The 25389-nt window shown below is 37.3% G+C and overlaps 1 protein-coding gene across 4 annotated transcripts in view; it reads left to right on the forward strand.

Annotated features, from left to right (window-relative positions):
- The window catches only part of SOX5 (SRY-box transcription factor 5), a 991328-nt gene that overhangs the window by 318608 nt on the left and 647331 nt on the right, over positions 1-25389 (forward strand). For 3 of the 4 annotated variants that reach the window (XM_060306246.2, XM_060306247.2, XM_060306245.2), the window contains one exon: positions 24347-24407. The exons of the other annotated variant lie outside the window; for it this stretch is intronic. The gene's annotated coding sequence lies outside the window, so the exon portion shown is untranslated. The remainder of the gene's footprint in view (positions 1-24346; positions 24408-25389) is intronic. 4 annotated transcript variants of the gene reach the window in all.

Consider the following 25389-nt stretch of genomic DNA (forward strand, 5'->3'; position numbering starts at 1 on the left):
CTAACACTACCATTCTTTATTTCTCTCTCTTCTTCCTCTTCTCCTCTGAGGAACCTCTGGTCCCTTCAGCGAAAGTGTGATGCCTCAAAGGCTCTTGTTGAGTACATCTTCTTGGTGCTGACAGTTTTTGCTGGACTTACTGTCTAACCTCGACTCTTCCTCAAAGCCATTAATCATCATTCCTTTAACCGTTACAACAACAGGGAATGTGACACACTGTGACCTCAAGCCACAAACCAAAATTCACGTCCATCCATTACATCAGGACTGCAGCAGAGGTGACCTGGGCATTATTTATAAGCTGCCTTATTTTTGGAAGAGTGGAGAAAGCTATTGCTAAACACACCTGCCTGCCTTCGGAATACTATATTATTTCCTTGAAACTCTTTGCAAGCTTTTGTGTCAGACTTCTGTTGCATCCAGTAGATTCATTCATTCATTTATTCATTCATTCTATCGCTATTTTCAAGCCCCTAAAGTTCTAAATTTAAGGAAAGTTAAGGGTTGCTCCTTGCTACCTAGATGTTTGTACGTAGGAGAATGTTTGCTGGCTCTTATGTTTTTAGGACTTCTAGTAGGTTTAGGTTAGTTTAGGGTTTCAAAAACATCTTGTGAAATGAAGAAATATTTAGCAAAGTTCTAAAATGCATTTTCTCTCCCTTAATATCAACCAAAACTATTTCATAATTGCTTTATTCACAGAGATCTATATTCAAGACTAGAAATAAATTTGAGCTCCAGTAAAAGCATCAAAGGTATTTCAGGCTTCCCGTCCTACTCCTCTCCCATATCAGAAATGTGGAGTCAGTTGACACCAGCTCAAGGAGACTTAGGCAACCTCCTTACCCACCAGTGGTTTCCTGAGAAGTAACATGAGGAGTTACAAAACATTATTTCAGGTTATTAATTGTAACATTATTTACAGTTGCAAAATATTGGAAATAACCTAAATCCCCATTCATAAAAGACATGTTGAATGAATTAAAATATGTCCATACAAGTATCATGCAGTTATAAAAAATAATGAGGAAGATCTCTATGCACTAATATGGAGACATTTCCAGAATATATTTAGGTGAAAAATTTTAGAAACTTCAAAGAGTGGAGACAATATGCTATCTTTTGCATTAGAAAGAAGGGCAAATAAGAATAAATACATATATAAGCTTATTTTTACAAAAAGGAATACAGGAACGATAAGCCAGAACTAATGAAAATAATTACATATAATGTGTGGGTGGAAATGAATAGAAGGGATAGAGATGGAAACAAGCCTCCTAAGAGTTACCTTTATAGATAGTTTTGACTATGTAAATATCATACATAGTTAAGAAATAAAATTTAATCAACAAGGATGGGAAAATATCTGTGATGTTCGTTACTAACATTGATGGAAAGCTAAATGGTAATCATTGTTGATGGCACTTCGGACAAATACTCTACTAAAGAACAAAGAGGAAGTGAAGAGGGAAGCATTTAAGAGATTGATACCTATTGAATTGTATGTATATTACTGGTACTTTCCTATTAAATTTAATCTTCACATTTTATTTATGCTTAATTTCTACAACTAATAGGGATCCCTTTTCCTTCTCTCATGCTATTCCTTTTGTCAAGAGAGGAGAAAAAATGAAACTATTAATAGTTTTCTCAACCTTGGCAATAATTTGAGTCAGTGATGTGATTTCATATCATGTATTCAGGGGCGAGGGGAGGATACAGAATCAGTGCATATTCTTTGCCAGTTTCTAAGTCATTATAATTATAAAAAAATAACACATTATAGGAAGTATTACTTGCTTCCTGAGCCGTATTGTTTTCTCTCTTTACTTTTTACTTACAACACAAACAATGCCAATAATATACCATTTTCTACTAATACGTAAGTAGCTCCTTGACTGTGCAACGTGCTTTAGGAGTTAATCCTTTAGGAGACAAGAAAGTAACAATTATTAAAACTATTTTGAGGAAATCAAATATGCCTATGGAAAAGAAGAAAAAAAGGTCTGATAATTTCTAATTTATTCAACTGATGGGTTTTCCAGTGGCCCAAAGTATTATAAAAAGTTTCCTAGCTTCTGCCCTGGATGACTCTGATTCAGCATGTTCACATGGGCTTCTTTGTAAAACAAGGGTGTGAAGATGTGTATCATTTTCAAATTGGTTTGTCTTGGGCCTACTTTAGGCAATGGGTTTTTTTTTAATTGTCCCCCCTCTGATTTTGGCAATAGGTAGGTGTAGCTGTAGATTCTCATTCTCAACTCTTGATCCTGTTACCGCTGCTCACCTGAGGGAAGCAAAGGAAAAGGGGGCATGTGTGTGTCACCCTCAGGTTCACTTTCTTTGTCTCTGTAGAATCGTGTTCAATTTAATAAAATTTTATGAGCACCTACTATGTGTCTTGGGTAATTCCTTGTGGACTTGAGTCATTCCTTTTACCTAATGACTTTCTAATTAAAAAGGCAAAATTTCATAGAATTTCACATAGTGCAAGCATTCTGAGGATTAAACACACCAAGGAGATTAAAAGCTAGATGACTAGAGTGATGTGTGGAGTGAGCACCCTGTATGTTTCTAATGAGAATGAAAGGAATTTAGTAAGCCTAAATAGCCTCTGGGAAGCTAAGGTTTTAGTTATGAGATAAGTCAGTGATCACATTATTAAAGAAAGTCATACCATTGCACTTATCAGTGCTTTTCATCATGCAGTGACATAGTGAAAAAAATAATGAAGTGGAAAAGTCAGTTCCCTGTATCAAAAGCTATGAAAGATAAGTGCTCCCAGCCAAAGAAGGCAAGATCTGGAATTTTTTAAAAATGTGGATATATAGAATAAATATGCAACCCTCCTGATAATGTTGGCTGATGAAATGAAATTTGCCAACTGTAATTCTGGCACCGAGAGACACATATAGTGCCTGCGTGCACACACGCACACATACGCACACACATACACACCCTCAGCATATCCTTAATCATTTGCTATCTTATTTACATTTCATTTACTAGAGTAAATTCTATCATTTGAACTTTTAAAAAATATATTTCAATATTACTTAGGGAAAAATAAGAATGTGATTGGCTTTCAAATAGCTTATTACCATTCAAATACTCTCAAGCTAAATTATATTAAAAAAAAAAAAAAAGAAGGAACCCTGTTTCAGCTTCCAAAACACCCTAAATGGAGACTTAGCTCTAAGTAATCAAAATTGCTTTAGTTGTGCAGAGCGGCATTAAAAGCCTTGCCCACTAATTGAGTGAAGCGGCACTACTGAAGCAGTCTTGTCCCCTCATTAGATGATCTTGCAGGCACTGTTTGTCATCCTGGGTTGCTAGGCTCATCTAACAGTACTGCTGGCTCAAATTAATGGTAATTCATTATGACACACTATGTCCTTCCAGTGAAACAACAATGCAAAGCCCCTAGGGCATCTGTCTGCCACTAGTACTTCTTTATCACATTCCTTCCCACTTTAGTTCAAGCGACCACCTTTGTATGAACCTTCTAACTTCTTTAGTTAACTGGTGATTGGAAGTGCACCTTGACTCAAGAATTACATCCAGTTTCCCTCCACTAATGTTACTGAGGGAAAGAGGGTATCTAACAATAGGCCAAGTCAGTCTGGAAAATGATGCCATGTTCTGAAGGAAGCAAGGTGCATTCCTTTGTACGTGTGTACAGGGACTACTTTTGGAATACAGATACCTCCCCTGTAATAAATCACAGGGAATATTAGTAGAAAATACTGAGATAGAATATTCATAAATGTGATATAAATCCAGAGAATGAAAGCGTTCTGACTGTATGAGCTTGGTTATTTAACACATTTGGGAAGAATCTTCCGATGTATGTGATGAGCATTGCTGTTCAAAATGCTGCTTTTCTACTCTGATGAGCAGGCAGAATGCTACTACTAGGGAGAAGGTTCTAGCAGTGATGCAAGTGGACACTTCCTCCTAGCAGCTCTAAATTGTATGTTTGTATCTATCAGTCATTGTGTTGATTCAGCTAATTTGCTCTGTCCACAGAAGAATGACTCAACTCTACCTGTGAAGGGTGGCTAAACAATGTCTGGACACATCTTTTCTCTGAAAACCTCGAATGGCCCATGAATGTAGAACAGGTTGCATGTATTGACCAATCGGCTCCACAGTGTTGGAATTGGTGGTGCATAGTCAGTATGGGGTACAGGAGAGTTGTGGCACTCACTGTTTTCCCAAGGCTGAGCCTAATGTCACTGTAGGACATCTACTCCAAGCAGTGTGGGCCTGGTGGGATTAAAACAGCATTAAAAGCCTGCATACTCACACACCATTTATTGTTCGAAATATCACAATTAAATTCATTCCTTTGGGTTATATTTTTTTAAAAAATCACTTTTCTTGATATCATCTAATTACTTAGACCAGTAATAACCTACAATTAGTTATTAGTAATCGTTTGTTCATTTATTTAGCTAACATTTATTTCTGTTAACTCTATTCTTTCATAAAATACACTAACAAAATCCATCAGTTCAGAACTACTCATTACCTCATTTCACAAAATTCTTGCATGAAATATAGACATATCTGCTTTTATGTAGTAGTTCTTTCTTTTTTTTTTTTTTGGCTGTGTTGGGTCTTCGTTTCTATGCGAGGGCTTTCTCTAGTTGTGGCAAGCGGGGGCCACTCTTCATCGCGGTGCGCGGGCCTTTCACTGTCGCTTCCTCTCGTTGCGGAGCACAGGCTCCAGACGCACAGGCTCAGTAGTTGTGGCTCCCAGGCCTAGTTGCCCCGTGGCATGTGGGACCTTCCCAGACCAGGGCTCGAACCCGTGTCCCCTGCATTGGCAGGCAGATTCTCAACCACTGCGCCACCAGGGAAGCCCTATGTAGTAGTTCTTAACGTGTCTTGACTGAATGCCTGCTTTCTTCACCAAATCTGTTCCATCGACATTCAGTCTTTCAGGGAAGAGCAACTCCATCCTTCTGTTTGCTCATTCCAAACACCTGGGAGTCTTCATTGACTCCTAGCTTTCATTCACACCCATATCCAATTCATTTGCAAATCCTATCTCTAAAAGATACATATTCTGATTCACCACTGCCACTCTGGCTCAAGATGACATAAAGTATTGCCTGGAATATTAAAATAGACTCTACCTTTACACCTACCATTGTCTATTTCTAACGTAGCTCTGGAAATAAATGGGGGCATTTTTGGTTGTTGAGTGGCATGGACATATATACACTACCAAATGTAAAACCGATAGCTGGTGGGAAGCAGCCACATAGCACAGGGAGATCAACTCAGTGCTTTGTGACCACCTAGAGGGGTGGGATAGGGAGGGTGGGAGGGAGGGAGACGCAAGAGGGAAGAGATATGGGAATATATGGATATGTAAAACTGATGCACTGTGTTATAAAGCAGAAACTAACACAACATTGTAAAGCAATTATACTCCAATAAAGATGTTAAAAAATTAAAAAAAAAAAAGTTCTGGGAATTACTACTGGCATTTGGTGAGCTCAGTTTAGAGATGACCTGCCATGTGCTTGGTGGTAAGGACAAAGAGAGGTTGGCCACTCACAATGCCAATAGCAACCCTATTGAGAAATACTGAGCCCATTAAAAATCTAAGTCACAGAATATCCCGCTTCTGCTCAACCCCCTCCAATGACTGCTAATTTTTCTAAGGACAAAAGCCAATATCCTTACTATGGTGTACAGGTCTTACACAGTCAGTCCTTTCCCCTGCCGCGCTTATCTGATCTCATTTCTTACTGTTCTCTCGTCACTTACTACATTGCAACCACTCTGAAAATACAGTCGCGCCAGCATGCTATTCCTGCTGCCTGAAAAGTTCTTTCCCCAATATGCATGTCTGGCTCCCTCACCTCCTTACTCAACTGTCCTCTTTCTCAGTTACCCTGCTTAAAACTGCAGATCCTCCTTTCAGATTCCTATCCACAAGCTGTTTTGTCTCCAAAATACTTGTCAACATCTAACATATTAAGCTACATTCTTTTCTGTCTTCACTCACCAGACTTTGAGCTGCGTAAGAGATTTTTGTCTGTTTTGTTCCCTGCTACTATCACATTGCGTAGAATAATATTTGGCATATAGTAGGTGCTCAATAAGTAGTTTTTGAAATGAATGAATTACTCATAACAACCTTGGGCAGTATTGCATTAAAGAAGTGGGCATTTAAAAGCTGAGAGGCTAGTAGATTTGTCGAGACACATAGCTTAGTAAAGAGAGGGATTTTCACCTGTTCTCATAAGTACCTTTATTTATTCATCTGCTAAGTATTTATTAAACTCCAGTTTAAATCAGGCACTGTTCTAGGTGCTAAAGGTAAAGCAGTGAACAAAATAGGCAAGGTCTATTTTGCCTAAAATGTTTTAGATCTCTAAAACAAACTAGTTTTAGAGATGCTAAGTGCTATGCAGGAAATAAAAGAAAAGGAAGAAGGGACAGTGACAGGTGGTGATGGGGAGAGGCCTCCAATTTTTGTGCTTATCCCACTGTAACCTGACTAGCTCATTTCCATATTAGTAACAAGTACTTTATTGGATACATTCACAAACACTTGAAAAGAGAAAGAAATGGGGAATTGGTACATGGACAAGTATGTTTTGAAGTGATCTGTGTGGTCTGTTGGAAAGAAAATGGATTTTTTTAAATTGAAGTATAGTTGATTTACAATATTGTGTTACTTTCAGGGGTATAGCACAGTGATTCCATATTTTTGTGGATTATATCCCATTATAGGTTATTACAAGATAATGGCTGTAATACCTTGTGCTATACAGTATATCCTTGTTGCTTATCTATTTTATACATAGTAGTTTGTATCTGTTAATCCTGTACCCCTAATTTCTTCCTCCCCCTTTCCCTCACCCCTTTGGTAACCACAGATTTGTTTTCTATATCTGTGACTCTGTTTCTGTTTTGCGTATACATTCATTTGCATTTTTTTAGATTCCACATATAAGTGATATCATACATTATTTGTCTTTGTCTGACTTATTTCACCAAGTGTAATATTCCCTAGGTCTATCCACATTGCTGCAAATGGCAGAATTTCATTCTTTTTTATGGCTGGATAATATTCCAATTGTCTATTGGGCATTTGAGTTGCTTTCGTGTTTTGGCTATTATAAATAGTGCTGCTATGAACACCAGGGCGCATGTATCTTTTCAAATTAGCCTTTTCATTTTTTTCCGGAGTGGAATTCCACTCCTGGAATTCCGGAGTGGAATTCCAGGCGTGGAATTGCTCATATGGTAGTTTTATTTTTAGTTTTTTGAGGAACCTCCATACTGTTCTCCATAGTGGCTGTATCAATTTACATTCCCACCAACAGTGTAGGAGGGTTCCTTTTTCTCCACACCCTCTCTAGCATTTGTTATTCATAGACTTTTTTATAATAGCCATTCTGACAGGTGTGAGGTGATATCTCGTTGCTGATGTCAGGAAGTCTTGAGTTCAAATCCTACCTCCGCCACATGCTGACCATGTGACCATGAGCAACTAAGTTTAACTCAGTATCCTCATTTGCTATGTGTTAACAACGCACACTTCATAGGGTGGTTGTGAAGTTAGTGAAGAGTCAGTGTAGATGAGATGTCTAATGGATAATAAAATAAGTCAGTAAATGTTTTTTAAAAAAGATTTTTGGTTAATACATAGGAAATGGACCTGGATGGGGTGCTCCGGTGGGTGTCTGTTTTCTGAGGAGGAAGATGGGGTTATTATAAGGGCACTAAGTGCCAACTCAGAACTTTTGCAAAACCCTTTGATCCCCACACTTAAATAGCATTATACAATTTGTATAAAGTTTTGATATTCTATTTAATAAACTTTTGTTATTATGAAAGTTATATAATTTATTGGAGAAATGTTTAGAAAATGTAGATTAGCAAAAGAAACTAAGCAATTTTTGTAATTCTAAAATTAATATTGTAACATTTTGGCATTAATCCTTTGAGTCATTTTTATATCTTGTGTGTGAATGTGTGTGTGTGTGTGTGTGTGTGTGTGTGTGTGTGTATGTATCATTGGTTATGTAAACTACAAATCTTCTATTAACCAAAATTAATCTTTTAGAACATTAATATTTTGGAACAGAATTACTGTTTAGGAACTTTCAGGCACTGGAGTCACAGGAATGTGTATTTGCATCTGGGCTCTGCTAATTACTAAGCCTCTTTTCCTCAGCAGATTAGTAGGGAGGTGATCTGTAGTTTATTTGAGTAATGCCCTATTGTTAGCCATTTTGACTCATTCCTTTTTTCATATTATCAATAATTTCTAGAAAAATATATTTGTGGATAAACTTTTCTTGTTTTTGGAATTCTTTCCTCAGGATATATTTTCCAGAAATGAAATTACATAGGAACATGTGTAAGACTGCTGGTCTAGATGATCCAAATATTTTTCAAAAAATTTGAACCACTTTTAACTTTTAGTAGCAACATATGAAAGGCCCCACTTTACCATACCTTTCCAGCATGGGGTATTATAATAAAAACTTGTGTTAATTTGACACAAGCGGATACTTAACTTGTGTTAAGTATCCACCCATAAGTGGATACTTCCATATATATGCTAAGTTGCCGTTTGTTAAGTCCCATGAAATGAAAAGTTCCTCAATATCCCTTGGAGAGTTAGGAAAGACTTCACTGAGAAGGTACAATGATTGGATTGGGTCTTGAGGGAAGAACAGGTAGAGAAGAATGGCAGAACATGGAAAAATTGTCTCATGTAGGGTTTGAGACTTAAAGCAAGGAGAACAGCTAAGGAAGGGATCACTCATAATAGTCAAGGTAAGAGAAGAACATGAGTGTGGAGAAGGGTGATACCTATGGAAACAGAGAGGAAGGGACATATTTTATAGATATTTGAGAGATTGAGTGAGGATGATTCAATGGCCAATTAGATGCAACAGGTCAGGGAGAGGAGACTCCCTCCATTATTATCATGAGGACTTTTTAATTAAAGAGTTCTAAATTTATATAAATCACTCATTTATTTACCATCTTCTGAGTTCAGTTAAATTAGAAATCATAACTTAAGGCAAAGACTATCCCTGTTCACTTGGTAGAAGTAGGTAGGCATGTTGTTTTATCTTTCAGCATGGCTTACCACTCCCTTCTTCTAGAAAGAACATCCCCCCATACCTATATACATACTCTTTCTTTTGGTTGAACTGTTTCTCATTATCTGCCCACCACAAAGGCACATGATGTAGTCTTGGCCAGTCATAGAACTTCATTCTGCTGGCCATTATGAATGATACAAAGAAAAAGCCCTAGTTTTCCCAATATGCATGCAAAAATCTTTTCTGCTATGATATTTCACCTCCCATTGAATGGTAATTAAAATTTAGTTAAAATGCCTGTACATGTTCTTGCTGTGGTGTGAAAGATTATAATAAGAGGGATAAGACTGTCGAACATTGTTTGAATACCTACAGTGTTAGGTACTTAATGGACTAGGCACTCGTGCACTTGACACGCACTCATTTTATTCTATTGTTCACCCAATAAAGCGTGCATGATTTTAATTCCCATTTAACAGATGAGGAAAGGAAGGAACCAAGACTTAAAGTAACTTGCCAGTGGTCATCCATATAGGCTGGAGATGGGATAGCCAGAATTAACAAATTCTTGATAGAGGAAATGTGGCATTTTTATTCATTACCATAAGAAACAATACTAATAAGTAAGCATCTTTTCTATATATAATCTTCTGTAACGTTATAATCTTCTAACATTAAACTTTACTTGCAATTACTCAGAATTTCCTTGGAACAAACCAAGATTATTGATCTTCTATTTTTCAGTTGATAATTATTTAATTAGCTTGGTAACCAACTATATAAATGCTGTTTCTGTTTGGTGATGATGATGATGCCATGTTATGTACATCTGGTATGGATCATCTCATTTCTTATTTTATCACTGGAAATTTCTATTGTATAATTTTTCACCTTATTTAATTTACTTATATACATTATAATGTCTGCTGTACTGTTAATTTATAAAAGGCAGAATTCATATCTGATTAATCTTCTTAGCCTTCAAATTAGGCTGAAAAAAGAACATTTATTATTGGGTTCTGTAACATTTATTACTTTAATTAATTCTCACTTTAAAAATGAGAAAACTAAGGTTCAGAAAGGTTTTACCACCTATAATAAGTTGAGGCCTGAACTTAAACTCAAGTCTAGATGATCTCAAAACGTGTTCTTTTCATTTCTCCATTCTGCCTTATTATATAAGCAATATCTTATGGTAAGTGCTCAGTAACTTTTTTGTTGAATAAATGAATAGATGAATAGGTAGATGGTTGCTATTCAACAGATTTGCAGCTGAACTCGAAGCAATGTGCCTGCACAGTTAAGAGACGGCAGCAGACCTTATATAAATTTCAATGGCAGAAATTATACTTGAATAGTCAAACATGTATTGACTGACAAAGAGTTTAGTCATTTTAGGTTGTGTAACTAGAATTGATCACATTGCTTAATCTTATAACTCTTATTATATCATTGAAATTGGGTAAATATGAGATAGCCCCATAGGGTAATGTAGCTTCTGAGTACTTGTTTAAATGAATTCATATTAAAATTGAAGGTTTAAATAGATAGGATTGGTAAACTTGAATTTTATGTCGCTGAAACTTGATATTTTCAAAGTATATGTTTCCTCACATACGTATCTAATTTTGCTTGGCAGCTAAAGTATTCCTTTTTAACAGTCATTCTTAAGTAGAGAATTCTAAAATCACAAAAGTGTCTACATGATTTACAGCTTTTAACAAATTGTATTCTGAACTATCACCATACTTTGGATGAAAAGATTTTTTTCTACACTACCAGCCCTGAAAAAGTGAAAATTATACTTGGATTTTATTAAAATGCTTGCGTTCTATTGGAAGACTAATCTCTGAAGACTAGTTTAAAAGTAGAACACCTTACTATTATTTTATTATTGGTATTTAATCTTGGCATGCCATTAATGTTATCTGTCAAGCAATAATCTATCAAAATGTAAAATTTCTTTGGTATCATCCTAACATAAACTTTTTCAAGACAGATGTGGGTACTTTTCCTTTTAAAAATGGGGATAATGTGTTAACATGTCTTTGTTTTATCTGTGTAATTTTTTAAAAACTGCTTTATTGAGTTATCGTTTATATACTATACAATCCACTCATTGAAAGTGTGCAATTCAGTGTTTTTCAGTAAATTCAAGGAGTTGTTCAATATCACCACAGTATAATTTTAGAACATTTTCATCTAACAAAAAGAAGCTATTAACAGTTGCTTCCCATTACCCCACAAATCTCCTTTCCCTATAATTCTAAGTAACTGCTAATCTGCTCGATGTTTCTATAGATGGTAAATCTATAGAATAGGTAATATTCTGGACTTATAAATGAAATCATACAATATATGGTCTTTTGTTATCAGCTTCTTTTATTTGGTATAATATTTTCAGGGTTCATCAATGCTGTAACACGTACTCCATTCCTTTTTATGGCTGAATAATATCCCACTGTATGGATGTATCACATTTTGCTTATCCATTCATCAGTTGATGGACATTTAGATTGTTGCCACATTTCGGCTATTATAAGTAATGCTACCATGAACATTCGGGTGCAAGTTTTTGTATGGACACATGTTTCATTTCTCTTGTGTATGTAAGTACATAGGGGTGGAATTGCTGGGTCATATGGTAACTCTGTATGTAACATTTTAGGAACCACCAAACTATTTTCCAGAACACCTGCAGAATTTCACATTCTTACCTGTGACATAGATGGTTCCAATTTGTCTACATTCTTATCAGCACTTGTTATTATCTCTTTTTTAAAAATAGCCATCCTAGTGGATGTGAAGTAGTATATCATTGTGGTTTTGGCTTGCATTTACCTAATGGCTAATGTTGAGTATATTTCATAGTCTAATTGGCCATTTTTATATCTTCTCTGGTAAAATATCCATTCAGATTCTTTGTCCATTTTTTAATTGGATTGTTTGACTTTTTAATATAGAGTTTTAAGAGTTCTTTCTATATTTTGGATACAAGTCCTTTATCAGATCTATGATTTGCAAACATTTTCTCTCATTCTGTAGGTTGCCTTTTCACTTTCTTGATGGTGTACTTTGAAACACAGACATTTGTATTTTGGTGTAGTCCAATTTATTGATTTTTTTCTTTTGTTACTCATTTTATCTGTTGGTGTTGTATTTGAGAAACCATTGCCAAACTCAGGGTTACAAATATTTATGCTTTCTTCTAAGAGTTTTATGGTTTTAGCTCTTACATTTAGTTATATCATCCATTTTGAGTTAATTTTTTATACGGTTTTGAAGTAAAGATCTAATTCCATTCTTTTGCATGTGGATATCTAGTTTTCTCAGAACCATTTGCTGAAAAGACGATTATGTCCCAATACCAGTTCTCTGACATCCGCTGAGTGTCCTATCATTCAAATCAATCTGATGCTAACTGTTTGGAGTTAGCACCAGATCCCACGAACCAAAGGCTAAGGTCCCCAGTAAGACCGCCCTTACTTCAGAAGAGAGCTGCAAGTGGGGTCCCCAGGCAAGGGGCACCTCTGCCCGGTTGAATTGGCTACAGATTTGGAAGCTCCCACGACACTGCTTCAGGTTCCGTAATTCACTAGAATGACTTACAGAATTCATGTAAGTGCTTAATTATGATGACTGTTTTATTGTAAGGAATTCAGATGAGCAGCCAGATGAAGAGGTATATAGAACAAGGCCGAAAGGGTTGTGGAATGGGAGTTTCTGTCCTTGTGGAGCCAGGGTTGCCACCCTCCTAGTACATCAATGTATTCACCAAGCAGGAAGCTCTCTGAACTTGTTGTTCAGAGTTTTTATTGACATAATTATAGACATGGTTGATTAAATCATTGGCTATGTCATTAAACTCAGTCTCCAGCCTCTCAATCTCTTCTCCCCAGAGGTTGCATGGGGGAGGGTCAGGGGTTGGGGGGTGGGGAGGTGTCTCAAAGTTCCATCCCTCAAATCACTTGGTTGCTTTTTCTGACATTCTCTCCCAGCCTGAAGCTATCTGGGAACTCTGACAAGAGTCACCTCATAGCATAACAAAGTCACACATGCCACTCAGGGAATTCCAAGGGTTTTCAAAGCTCTGTGTCAAGAATCAGGAACAATAGCCAGGTCATGGAAGCAACCTAAATGCCCATCGACAGACGAATGGATAAAGAAGATGTGGTACATATATACAGTGGAATATTACTCAGCCATAAAAAGGAACGAAACTGGGTCATTTGTAGAGACGTGGATGGATCTAGAGACTGTCATACAGAGTGAAGTAAGTCAGAGAAAGAAAGACCAATATCATATATTAACGCATATATGTGGAACGTAGAAAAATGGTACAGATTAACCAGTTTGCAGGGCAGAAATTGAGACACAGATGTAGAGAACAAATGTATGAACACCAAGGGGGGAACGTGGCGGGGGGGTGGTGGTGATGGTGTGATGAACTGGGAGATTGGGATTGACATGTATACACTAATATGTATAAAATGGATAACTAATAAGAACCTGCTGTGTAAAAAAATAAATAAAATTTAAAAATACAAAAAAAAAAAAAAAAGAACCAGAAACAAAGACTTTATTTATTTATTTATTTTTTGTCATATCATAACTGTTCTTTCCCCCATTGAATTGTCTGGGCAAGTGTGTCGAAACTCAATTGACCATAAATGTCTAGGTTTATTTCTGTACTCTCAATTCTATACCATTTATCTATATTTGCATCCTTATGCCAGTACCACACTGTATTGATTACTGTAGCTTTGTCTTTAGTTTTGAAGTGGTAAAGGATGCATTCCCCAACTTTTTCTTCTTTCTCAGGATTGATTTAGCTATACTGGATCCCTTGCATTGCCTTATGAATTTTAGGAACAGTTTGTCAGTTTTTACCAAAAAAGCCAGCTGAAATTTTATAGAGATTGTGTTGAATCCATAGATCAATTTGGGGAATATTTCATATTAAGAATATTAAGTTCTCTGATCCATGAATGTGGGATGCATTTTCATCTCTTTTAGATATTCTTTCATTTCTTTCAGTAGTGTTTTAATTTTTAATATACAAGTCTTCCACTTACACTATTGAATTGATAATTATTTTATTTTTTTCACGCTGTTGTAAATGAAATTGTTTTCTTAATTTTATTTTTGTAGTGTTTATTACTAGTATATAGGAATCCAGTTGATTTTTAAAAATATTTATTTATTTATTTGGCTGCGCCAGGCCTTAGTTGCAACACACAGGATCTTACCTGGTATGTGTGGGATCTTTGTTGCAGCATGTGAGATCTTTTTAGTTGAGGCATGCGGCATCTTTTAGTTGCGGCATGTGCACTCTTAGTTGTGGTATGTGGGATCTAGTTCCCTGACCTGGGAATGAACCCGGGCCCCCTGCATTGGGAGCATTGGACCACCAGGGAAGTCCCCAACTGATTTTTATATTGATCAAGTATCCTGCAATATTACTGAACCTGTTCATAGTTTTAATAGTTTTTTTTAGGGAATTACTTAGGATTTTCTAAATAAAATTAACATTGTCTACAAGTATAGTTTACTTCTTCCTTTTCAACCTGGATGTGTTTTATTTCTGTTCTTTCATAATAAACCTGGCTGTAACCTCCAGTACAGTCTTTTTTTTTTTTTTTTTTTTTTTTTTTGCAGTACACGGGCCTGTCACTGTTGTGGCCTCTCCCATTGTGGAGCACAGGCTCAGTGGCCATGGCTCACGGGCCCAGCTGCTCTGCGGCATGTGGGATCCTCCTGGACCCGGGCACGAACCCGCGTCCCCTGCATTGGCAGGCGGACTCTCAACCACTGCACCACCAGGAAAGCCCCAGTACAGTCTTTTTTTAAAAATTATTTTTTATTTTACTATTTTTTAAACATCTTTAGTGGAGTATAATTGCTTTACAATAGTGTGTTAGTTTCTGCTTTATAACAAAGTGAATCAGCTATACATATACATATATCCCCATATCCCCCCTCTTGCGCCTTTCTCCCTCCTGCCCTCCCTATCCCACCCCCTAGATGGTCACAAAGCACCGAGCTGATCTCCCTGTGCTATGCGGCTGTTTCTCGCTAGCTATCTATTTTACATTTGGTAGTGTATATATGCCCATGCCACTCTCTCACTTCGTCCCAGCTTACCCTTCCCACTCCCTGTGTCCTCAAGTCCCTTGTCTATGTCTATGTCTTTATTCCTGTCCTGCCCCTAGGTTTTTCAGAACCTTTTTTTTTAGATTCCATATATATGTGTTAGCATACAATATTTATTTTTCTTTTTCTGACATACTTCACTCTGTATGACAGTCTGTAGGTCCATCCACCTCACAACAAATAACTCAATTTCGTTTCTTTTTATGGCTGAATAATATTCCATTGTATATATGTGCCACATCTTCTTTATCCATTCATCTGTCGATGGACACTGAGGTTGCTTCCATGTCCTGGCTATTGTAAATAGTGCTGCAATGAACAGTGTGCTACATGACTCTTTTTGAATTATGATTTCCTCAGGGTATATGCCCAGGAGTGGGATTGCTGGGCTGTATGGTAGTTCTATTTTTGGTATTTTAAGGAGTCTCTATACTGTTCTCCATAGTGGCTGTATCAATTTACATTCCTACCAACAGTACAAGAAGGTTCCCTTTTCTCCACACCCTCTCCAGCATTTATTGTTTATAGATTTTTGATGATGGCCATTCTGACTGGTGTGTGGTGACACCTCATTGTACTTTTGATTTGCATTTCTCTAACGATTAATGATGCTGAGCATTGTTTCATGTGTTTATTGGCAGTCTGTATATCTTCTTTGGAGAAATGTCTATTTAGGTCTTCTGCCCATTTTTGGGTTTGGTTGTTTGTTTTTCTGATATTGAGCTGCATAAGCTGTTTATAAATTTTGGACATTAATTCTTTGTCAGTTGCTTCATTTGCAAATATTTTCTCCCATTCTGAGAGTTGTCTTTTCGTCTTGTTTATGGTTTTCTTTGCTGTGCAAAAGCTTTTAAGTGTCATTAGGTGCCATTTGTTTATTTTTGTTTTTATTTCCATTTCTCTAGGAGGTGGGTCAAAAAGGATCTTGCTGTAATTTATGTTATAGAGTGTCTGCCTATGTTTTTCTCTAAGAGTCTTATAGTGTCTGACCTTACATTTAGGTCTTTAATCCATTTTGAGTTTATTTTTGTGTAAGATATTAGGGAGTGTTCTAATTTCATTCTTTTACATGTACCTGTCCAGTTTTCCCAGCACTACTTATTGAAGAGGCTGTTTTTTCTGCTTTGTATATTCTTGCTTCCTTTATGAAAAATGTGAACATGTGTGCGTGGGTTTATCTCTGGGCTTTCTATCCTGTTCCATTGATCTCTATTTCTGTTTTTGTGCCAGTACCATATTGTCTTGATTACTGTAGCTTTGTAGTATAGCTTTGTAGTATAGTCCGAAGTCTGGGAGCCTGATTCCTCCAGCTCCGTTTTTCTTTCTCAAGATTGCTTTGGCCATTCGGAGTCTTTTCTGTGTCCATACAAACTGAAATTTTTTGTTCCAGTTCTGTGAAAAATGCCATTGGTAGTTTGATAGGGATTGCACTGAATCTGTAGATTGCTCTGGGTAGTAGAGTCGTTTTCACAATGTTGATTCTTCCAATCCAAGAACATGGTATATCTGTCCATCTGTTTGAATCATCTTGAATTTCTTTCATCAGTGTCTTCTAGTTTTCTGCATATAGGTCTTTTGTCTCCTTAGGTAGGTTTATTCCTAGGTATTTATTCTTTTTGCTGCAACGGTAAATAGGAGTGTTTCCTTAGTGTCCCTTTCTGATCTTTTACTGTTAGTGTATAGGAATGCCAGAGACTTCTGTGCATTAATTTTGTATCCTGCTACTTTACCAAAGTCATTGATTAGCTCTAGTAGTTTTCTGGTAGCATCTTTAGGATTCTCTATGTATAGGATCATGTCATCTGCAAACAGTAACAGCTTTACTTCTTCTTTTCCAATTTGGATTCCTTTTATTTCTTTTTCTGCTCTGATTGCTGTGGTTAAAACTTCCAAAACCATGTTGAATAATAGTGGTGAGACTGCACAACCTTGTCTTGTTCCTGATCTTAGAGGAAATGGTTTCAGTGTTTCACCATTGAGAATGATGTTGACTGTGGGTTTATCATATATGGCCTTTATTATGTTGAGGTAAGTTCCCTCTATGCCTTCTTTGTGGAGGGTTTTTATCATAAATGGGTGTTGAATTTGTCAAAAGCTTTTTCTGCATCTATTGAGATGATCATATGGTTTTTCTCCTTCAATTTGTTAATATGGTTTATCACACTGATTGATTTGAATATACAAAGGATCCTTGCATTCCTGGGATAAACCCCACTTGATCATGGTGTATGATCCTTTTAATGTGCTGCTGGATTCTGTTTGCTAGTATTTTGTTGAGGATTTTTATATTTATGTTCATCAGTGATATTGGCCTGTAGTTTTCTTTCTCTGTGGCATCCTTGTCTGGTTTTGGTATCAGAGTGACGGTGGCCTCATAGAATGAGTTTGGGAGTGTTCCTCCCTCTGCTATATTCTGGAAGAGTTTGAGAAGGATAGGTGTTAACTCTTCTCTAAATGTTTGATAGAATTCACCTGTGAAGCCATCTGGTGCTGGGCTTTTGTTTGTTGGAAGATTTTTAATCACAGTTTCAATTTCAGTGCTTGTGATTGGTCTGTTCATATTTTCTATTTTTTCCTGGTTCAGTCTCGGAAGGTTGTGCTTTTATAAGAATTTGTCCATTTCTTCCAGGTTGTCCATTTTATTGGCATATAGTTGCTGGTAGTAATCGCTCATCATCCTTTGTATTTCTGCAGTGTCAGTTGTTACTTCTCCATTTTCATTTCTAATTCTATTGATTTGAGTCTTCTCCCTTTTCTTCTTGTTGAGTCTGGCTAATGGTTTATCAATTTTGTTTATGTTCTCAAAGAACTAGCTTTTCGTTTTATTGATATTTGCTAGTGTTTCCTTCATTTCTTTTTCATTTATTTCTGATCTGATCTTTATGATTTCTTTACTTCTGCTAACTTTGGCGTTCCTTTGTTCTCTTTCTGTAATTGCTTTAGGTATAATGTTAGGTTGTTTATTTGAGATGTTTCTTGTTTCTTGAGGTAGGATTGATTGTATTGCTATAAACTTCCCTCTTAGAAGTGCTTTTGCTGCATCCCATAGGTTTTGGGTCATTGTGTTTTCATTGTCATTTGTTTCTAGGTATCTTTTCATTTCCCCTTTGATTTCTTCAGTGATCTCTTGGTTATTTAGTAGTGTATTGTTTAGCCTCCAAGTGTTTGTATTTTTTACAGAGTTTTTCCTGTAAGTGATATCTAGTCTCATAGCACTTTGGTTGGAAAAGTTACTTGATACTATTTAAATTTCCTTAAATTTACCAAGGCTTGATTTGTGACCCAAGTTATGATCTATCCTGGAGAATGTTCCATGAGCACTTGAGAAGAAAGTGTATTCTGTTGTTTTGGATGGACTGTCCTATAAGTATCAATTAAGTCCATCTCGTCTAATGTGTCATTTAAAGCTTGTGTTTCCTTTCATTTTCGGTGATCTGTCCATTGGTGAAAGTGCGGTGTTAAAGTCCCCTACTATGATTGTATTACTGTCGATTTCCCTTTTTATGGCTGTTAGTATTTGCCTTTTGTATTGAGGTGCTCCTATGTTAGGTGCATAAATATTTACAATTGTTATATCTTCTTCTTGGATTGATCATTATGTAGTGTCCTTCTTTGTCTCTTGTAATAGTCTTTATTTTAAAGTCTATTTTGTGTAATATGAGAATTGCTACTCCAGCTTTCTTTTGATTTCCATTTGCATTGATCATCTTTTACCATCCCCTCAGTTTCAGTTTGTATATATCCCTAGGTCTGAAGTGGGTCTCTTGTAGACAGCATATGTACAGGTCTTGTTTTTGTATCCATTCAGCCAGTCTGTGAGTCTTTGTCTTTTGCTTGGAGCATTTAATCCATTTACATTTAAGGTGATAGTTATCAATATGTGTGTTCCTATTACCATTTTCTTAATTGTTTTGGGTTCGTTATTGTAGGTCTTTTCCTTCTCTTGTGTTTCCTGCCTAGAGAAGTTCCTTCAGCATTTGTTGTAAAGCTGGTTTGATGGTGCTGTATTCTCTTAGCTTTTGCTTGTCTGTAAGGTTTTAATTTCTCCATTGAATCTGAATGAGATCCTTGCTGGGTAGAGTAATCTTGGTTGTAGTTTCTTCCCTTTCATCACTTTAAATATATCCTGTCACTCCCTTCTGGCTTGCAGAATTTCTGCTGAAAGATCAGCTGTTAACCTTATGGTGATTCCCTTGTATGTTATTTGTTGCTTTTCCCTTGCTGCTTTTAGTATTTTTTTCTTTGTATTTAATTTTTGGTAGTTTGATTAATATGTGTCTTGGCATGTTTCTCCTTGGCTTTATCCTGTATAGGACTCTCTGCACTTCCTGGACTTGATTGACTATTACCTTTCCCATATTAGGGACGTTTTCAGCTATAATCTCTTCAAATATTTTCTCAGTCCCTTTTTGTCTTCTTTTGTGACCCCTATAATTTGAATGTTGATGTGTTTAATGTTGTCCCAGATGTCTCTGAGACTGTCATGAATTCTTTTCATTCTTTTTTCTTTTTTCTGCTCTGTGGTAATTATTTCCACTATTTTATCTTGCAGGTCACTTACCCATTCTTCTGCCTCAGTTAGTCTTGTATTGATTCCTTCTAGAGAATTTTTAATTTCATTTATTGCATTGTTCATCATTGTTTGTTTCCTTTTAGTTCTTCTAGGTCCTTGTTAAACGTTTCTTGTATTTTCTCCATTCTATTTCCAAGATTTTGGGTCATCTTTACTATCATTACTCTGAGTTCTTTTTTAGGTAGACTGCCTATTTCCTTTTCATTTGTTAGGTCTGGTGGGTTTTTATCTTGCTTCTTCATCTGCTGTGTGTTTCTCTGTCTTCTTATTTTGCTTAACTTACTGTGTTTGGGGTCTCCTTTTTGCAGGCTGCATGTTCGTAGTTCCTGTTGTTTTTGGTGTCTGCCCCCAGTGGCTAAGGTTGCTTCAGTGGGTTTTGTAGGCTTCCTGTTGGAGGGGAGTAGTGCCTTCCTCATGGATGAGGCTGGATCTTGTCTTTGTGGTGGGCAGGTCCACGTCTGGCGGTGTGTTTTGTTGTGTCTGTGACGTTATTATGATTTTACGCAGCCTCTCTGCTAATGGGTGCGGTTGTGTTCCTGTCTTGCTAGTTGTTTGGCATAGTGTGTCCAGCACTGTACCTTGCTGGTCGTTGAGTGCAGCTGTGTCTTAGCGTTGAGATGGAGATCTCTGGGCGAGCTTTCGCCATTTGATATTACGTGGAGCTCGGAGGTGTCTGTTGGACCAATGTCCTGAACTTGGCTCTCCACCTCAGAGGCACAGGACTGACACCTGGCTGGAGCACCAAGACCCTGTCAGCCACATGGCTCAAGTGAAAAGGGAGAAAAAAAGAAAGAAAGAGTAAAATAAAATTATTAAGATAATAAATTAAAGATTATTAAAAATAAAAAAATTTAAAAAGTGATTAAAAAAAGGAAAGAAGAGAGCAACCAAACCAAAAAACAGATCCACCAATGATAACAAGCACTAAAAAGTATACTAAAACAAAGAAACAAAGAAACCAAAACAACGGAGAGACAGAGCCCAAGTACAAATGGTAAAAGCAAAGCTATACAGACAAAATCACACACCGAAGCATACACATAAACACTCACAAAAAGAGAAAGAGAAAATATATATATATTTATATATAAGAAAAAGAAAGGAGGAAGAGAGCAACCAAATCAATAAACAAATCTACCAATGATAATAAACTCTAAATACTAAACTAAGATAAGCATAAAACCAGAAACAAATTAGATGCAGAAAGCAAACCCCAAGGATACAGTTGCTCCCAAAGTCTACCTCCTCAATTTTGGGATGATTCGTTGTGTATTCAGGTATTCCACAGATGCAGTGTACATCACGTTGATTGTCCAAATTTAATCCACTGCTGCTGAGGCTGCTCTGAGAAATTTCCCTTTCTCTTCTTTGTTCGCACAGCTCCTGGGGTTCAGCTTTGTATTTGGCCCCACCTCTGCGTGTGGGTCAACTGAGGGCGTCTGTTCCTGCCCAGACAGGATGGGGTTAAAGGATCAGCTGATTAGGGGGCCCTGTCTCACTCAGGCTGGGGGGAAGGAGGGGTACGGAAGGCGGGCAAGCCTGCGGTGGCAGAAGCCAGCTTGACATTGCAACAGCCTGAGGTGTGCTGTGTTCTCCCGGCGAAGTTGTCCCTGGATCACGGGATGCTGGCAGTGTCAGGCTGCACAGGCTCTTGGGAGGGGAGGTGTGGATAGTGACCTGTGCTTGCACACAGGCTTCTCGGTGGCTGCAGCAGCAGCCTTAGCACTTCATGCTTGTCTCTGGTGTCCGTGCTGATAGCCGCGGCTCGCGCCCGTGTCTGGAGCTCGTTTAGATGGTGCTCTGAAACCCCTCTCCTCGTGCACCCCGAAACAATGGTCTCTTGCCTCTTAGGCAGGTCTAGACTTTTTCCTGGACTCCCTCCCGGCTAGCTGTGGTGCAGCTCTCTTCAGGCTTTGTTCACGCAGCCAACCCCAGTCCTCTCCCTGGGTTCTGACCTTTGAAGCCCGAGCCTCAGCTCCCAGCCTCCACCCGTCCTGGTGGGTGAGCAGACAAGCCCCTCGGGCTGGTGAGTGCTGGTTGGCACCGATCCTCTGTACGGGAATCTCTCTGCTTTGCCCCCTGCACCCCTGTTGCTGAGCTCTCCTCCATGGCTCCAAAGCTTCCCCCCAACCCTCCCCTCGTTTCCACCAGTTAAGGGGTTTTCTAGTGTGTGGAAACTTTTCCTCCTTCACAGCTCCCTCCCGGAGGTGCAGATCCCATCCCTATTCTTTTGTCTCTGTTTTTTCTTTCTTCTTTTGCCCTATCCAGGTATGTGGGGATTTTCTTGCCTTTTGGGAAGTCTGAGGTCTTCTGCCAGCGTTCAGTAGGTGTTCTGTAGGAGTTATTCCACGTGTAGATGTATTTTTGATGTATTTGTGGGGAGGAAGGTGATCTCCGCGTCCTACTCCTCTGCCATCTTGAAGGTCTCCCTCCAGTACAGTCTTGAATAGAAGTGACATGAGTGGACACCCTTGTCTTATTTCTGATCATAGTGGGAAACCAGTCAGTCTTTTACTACTACGTATGACAGTTGTGAGGTTTTTGTAGATGCCATTTATTAGGTTCAAGAAGTTCCCTTCTGTTGCTAGTTTGTTGAATGTTTATATCATGGAAGGGTGTTGGATTTTGTCAAATGTTTTTCAGCATCTATAGAGGTGATCGTATGGTTTTGTGTTTTATTTTATTAGTATGATATGTTACATTATTTGATACTTAGACGTTAAACCAACTTTGCATTCCTAGGATAAATCCCACTTAGTCTTGGTGTATAATTTCTTTTACTATTTTGTAGCCTTTGAAAGAATTTAGGTACCCCCGAAACCACCCCAAATTATTGTTTCTTTCAAAAATGAGAAGTCTTATATAAACTAATAATCAAAAGTTATACAGGTAACCTGGTCCTAGATCATCTCTAAATCCCTGGCTCTAGTATGTTAGATCAATATCCTAGAAGTAGAATTCTGTTACCCTGAGCATATCATTTTGAAGTCTTATTTAAAATACTAACCACAGGGCTTCCCTGGTGGCACAGTGGTTAAGAATCTGCCTGCCAATGCAGGGGACATGGGTTTGATCCCTGGTCTGGGAAGATCCCACATGCTGTGGAGCAACTAAACCCATGTGCCACAACTACTGATCTTGTGCTCTAGAGCCCACGAGCCACAACTGCAGAGCCCACATGCCACAACTACTGAAGCCCACGTGCCTATTACCCATGCTTTGCAACAAGAGAAGCCACCGCAATGAGAAGACCGCACCCACAATGAAGAGTAGCCCCCACCCTCCATGACTAGAGAAAGCCGGCGTGCAGCAACAAAGACCCAATGCATCCAAAAACTAATTAATTAATTAGTTAACAATACATAAATAAAATAAAATACTAACCACATAATCTGATTGATGGTACACGTAACTGTACCCTCCTAGGGCATAAACGTTATGTAATTTATATTTATACAATTTTAATGATCATGTTTCAAGATCATAAAAGTCAGTAACAAATGTTTAAACATTTTGAAACCATTTTGAAACCATAATCATTCTGAGGCCAAAGTTTAAACAGCTGAGAATAGATAATGAACCTCTCCTTATAAAAAGAATTCTATACCGATACATAAATAATAAAATAATGATAATATAGTTACATGTATTGAAAATTTTTTAAATTTTTGGATTTATATCAAGGCTGTGAAACCGTATTACAGATCAAGAAAATAAACCTTCAAAGAGGTTAGATAAATTTCTAAAGACATAAAGCTCTTCTGTCATGGGACCAATGCTTAAATCCTGGTCTTTGGGGTCTGGCTCAGATAAAGTGACTAAGTATCAATACAGTGTTTCTGGGTTTAGTTTGCTATTTTTGTTTTTATTGTTTTAACGTAGAAATTATCCAGTGAGTTTGTAAACCCTTTATTCTTATACAACTTAATATCCTAATACAATGTAGCACTGTGCTTTGGTAAGTGCTAGTCTGTAGTTAATAAATTTCAGTGCCTGTTAGCCTGTTATCCTTGAAGTATTGTAGTTGTAAGTAAGGTTGCATTATAAGTATATTTCAAGTTAACCATTATGGACTATAAGAATGGTTAAAATTGTTTCTCTCAATAAAACTGGGCCCAGGGTGATCATAGGCTACATACATGCACATGTGCTTACATGACTGAAGTAATAATATAAAAATTTTAAAAGTGATTTAATTGAAACAGTTTCAAGATAATTGGTTCACATTTTTTTTACATTTCAACTATCATTATATCTTGCCTGTCATTTATGAAAGTTTGTTTTTTGAGTGTTCATTTATTATTCATTCATCAGCTATTAACTGGCATAGTCCTATGAGTCTGACGTTGTGTGGCTATGAATCTGGTCTAGAAAAAATTTTAGAATGAAATTACTTAATATTTCTTCCAAAGTTATGTAGTAGAAATCTTAACTCTCTTTATAATGTTTAATTATTTTTCACCTAAGTATTTCAGAATTTCTTTGATTTTTTTCCCTAAATACTTGTCTTTCTTTGTTATTTTTTTCTTAGCATTGCAAGAAATAGATAATATCAAGGACATCAGGAGTGGGAGAGATTGCAGACTCAGCAGGTCAGAACATTGTATTATTATCATTTGCTGATCATTCTTTTGTCATTAATTTTGGAGTTCTTGATCTCTTGCCACTTGTTTATTTCTTATCCATGCTTACTTGGTGTGGTCTTCAGTTTTGCAAGTAACGACTAAAGCCTTTAGATAATAAGTCCAGCATTTAGGCATTCTCTTTTTAGGATTTGAAGATGAAAAAATAATCTGAAGAGATTTTCAGGAATAGAAGATTTCTTACCTAATATGGTACACAGTTACCCTGATTTCTATTATCCTTTTTAGGGTGTAAACAATTTTGAAATGAAGACTTTTTGATGACTTTTCCAGAATCAAAACTTTAAAACATATACAGTGTTATTAATTATGTAACTGTAGTGGGAGAACACTTGGGTCATGAAAGTCAAGTTTCCTTTCTTTTCTGCCCCGTTCTCTGGGCACAGGGACACCTCTAAAAGCTCTTGATGCTCTTAGAGTCAATCTGTTTACCAACGCTAATTTTAACTACTGAATGTTGACTACCATATGTAAATTGAAGGTTAATTAGTCAGAGGGTCTACTGTGAGCATTTGTCAGCCATTGTGGAAAGTTTAGTGTAAGTCACACTCCTCAGTAAGCTGGATGCAGCCATGCTGGCCTTTGCCGTCCCCATTTCCCTGTGTGTCACCATGAGTGACTGATGGCTCGTGTTCATCTCCTGCTTCAAGGAAGACTGCCGGTTGTCTTAAATAGTGATGACAACTCTTGCTACTATTGCTTAGTTATTTATAGAAGCTTGGGAGTCCTCTCCCTTTCTGTTACTCCTCTAGTGTTACCACTTCCACAACTCTCCTGGAATTTGACTTAGCTTGTCCACATCCAGGCCTCCTGGAGAGCAGCTACCAGTGGGCTTTTCGGGTTCCATCACACAGAGAGATAAATAGCTTTGTTCTTCAGTCTGATCACATCTCTTCAAGTGAAATGGCTTATTCAGAAAGGATCTAAGCTT

This window comes from Globicephala melas, chromosome 10 (genome assembly GCF_963455315.2).
Source record: "Globicephala melas chromosome 10, mGloMel1.2, whole genome shotgun sequence".
Classification (NCBI taxonomy): domain Eukaryota; kingdom Metazoa; phylum Chordata; class Mammalia; order Artiodactyla; family Delphinidae; genus Globicephala; species Globicephala melas.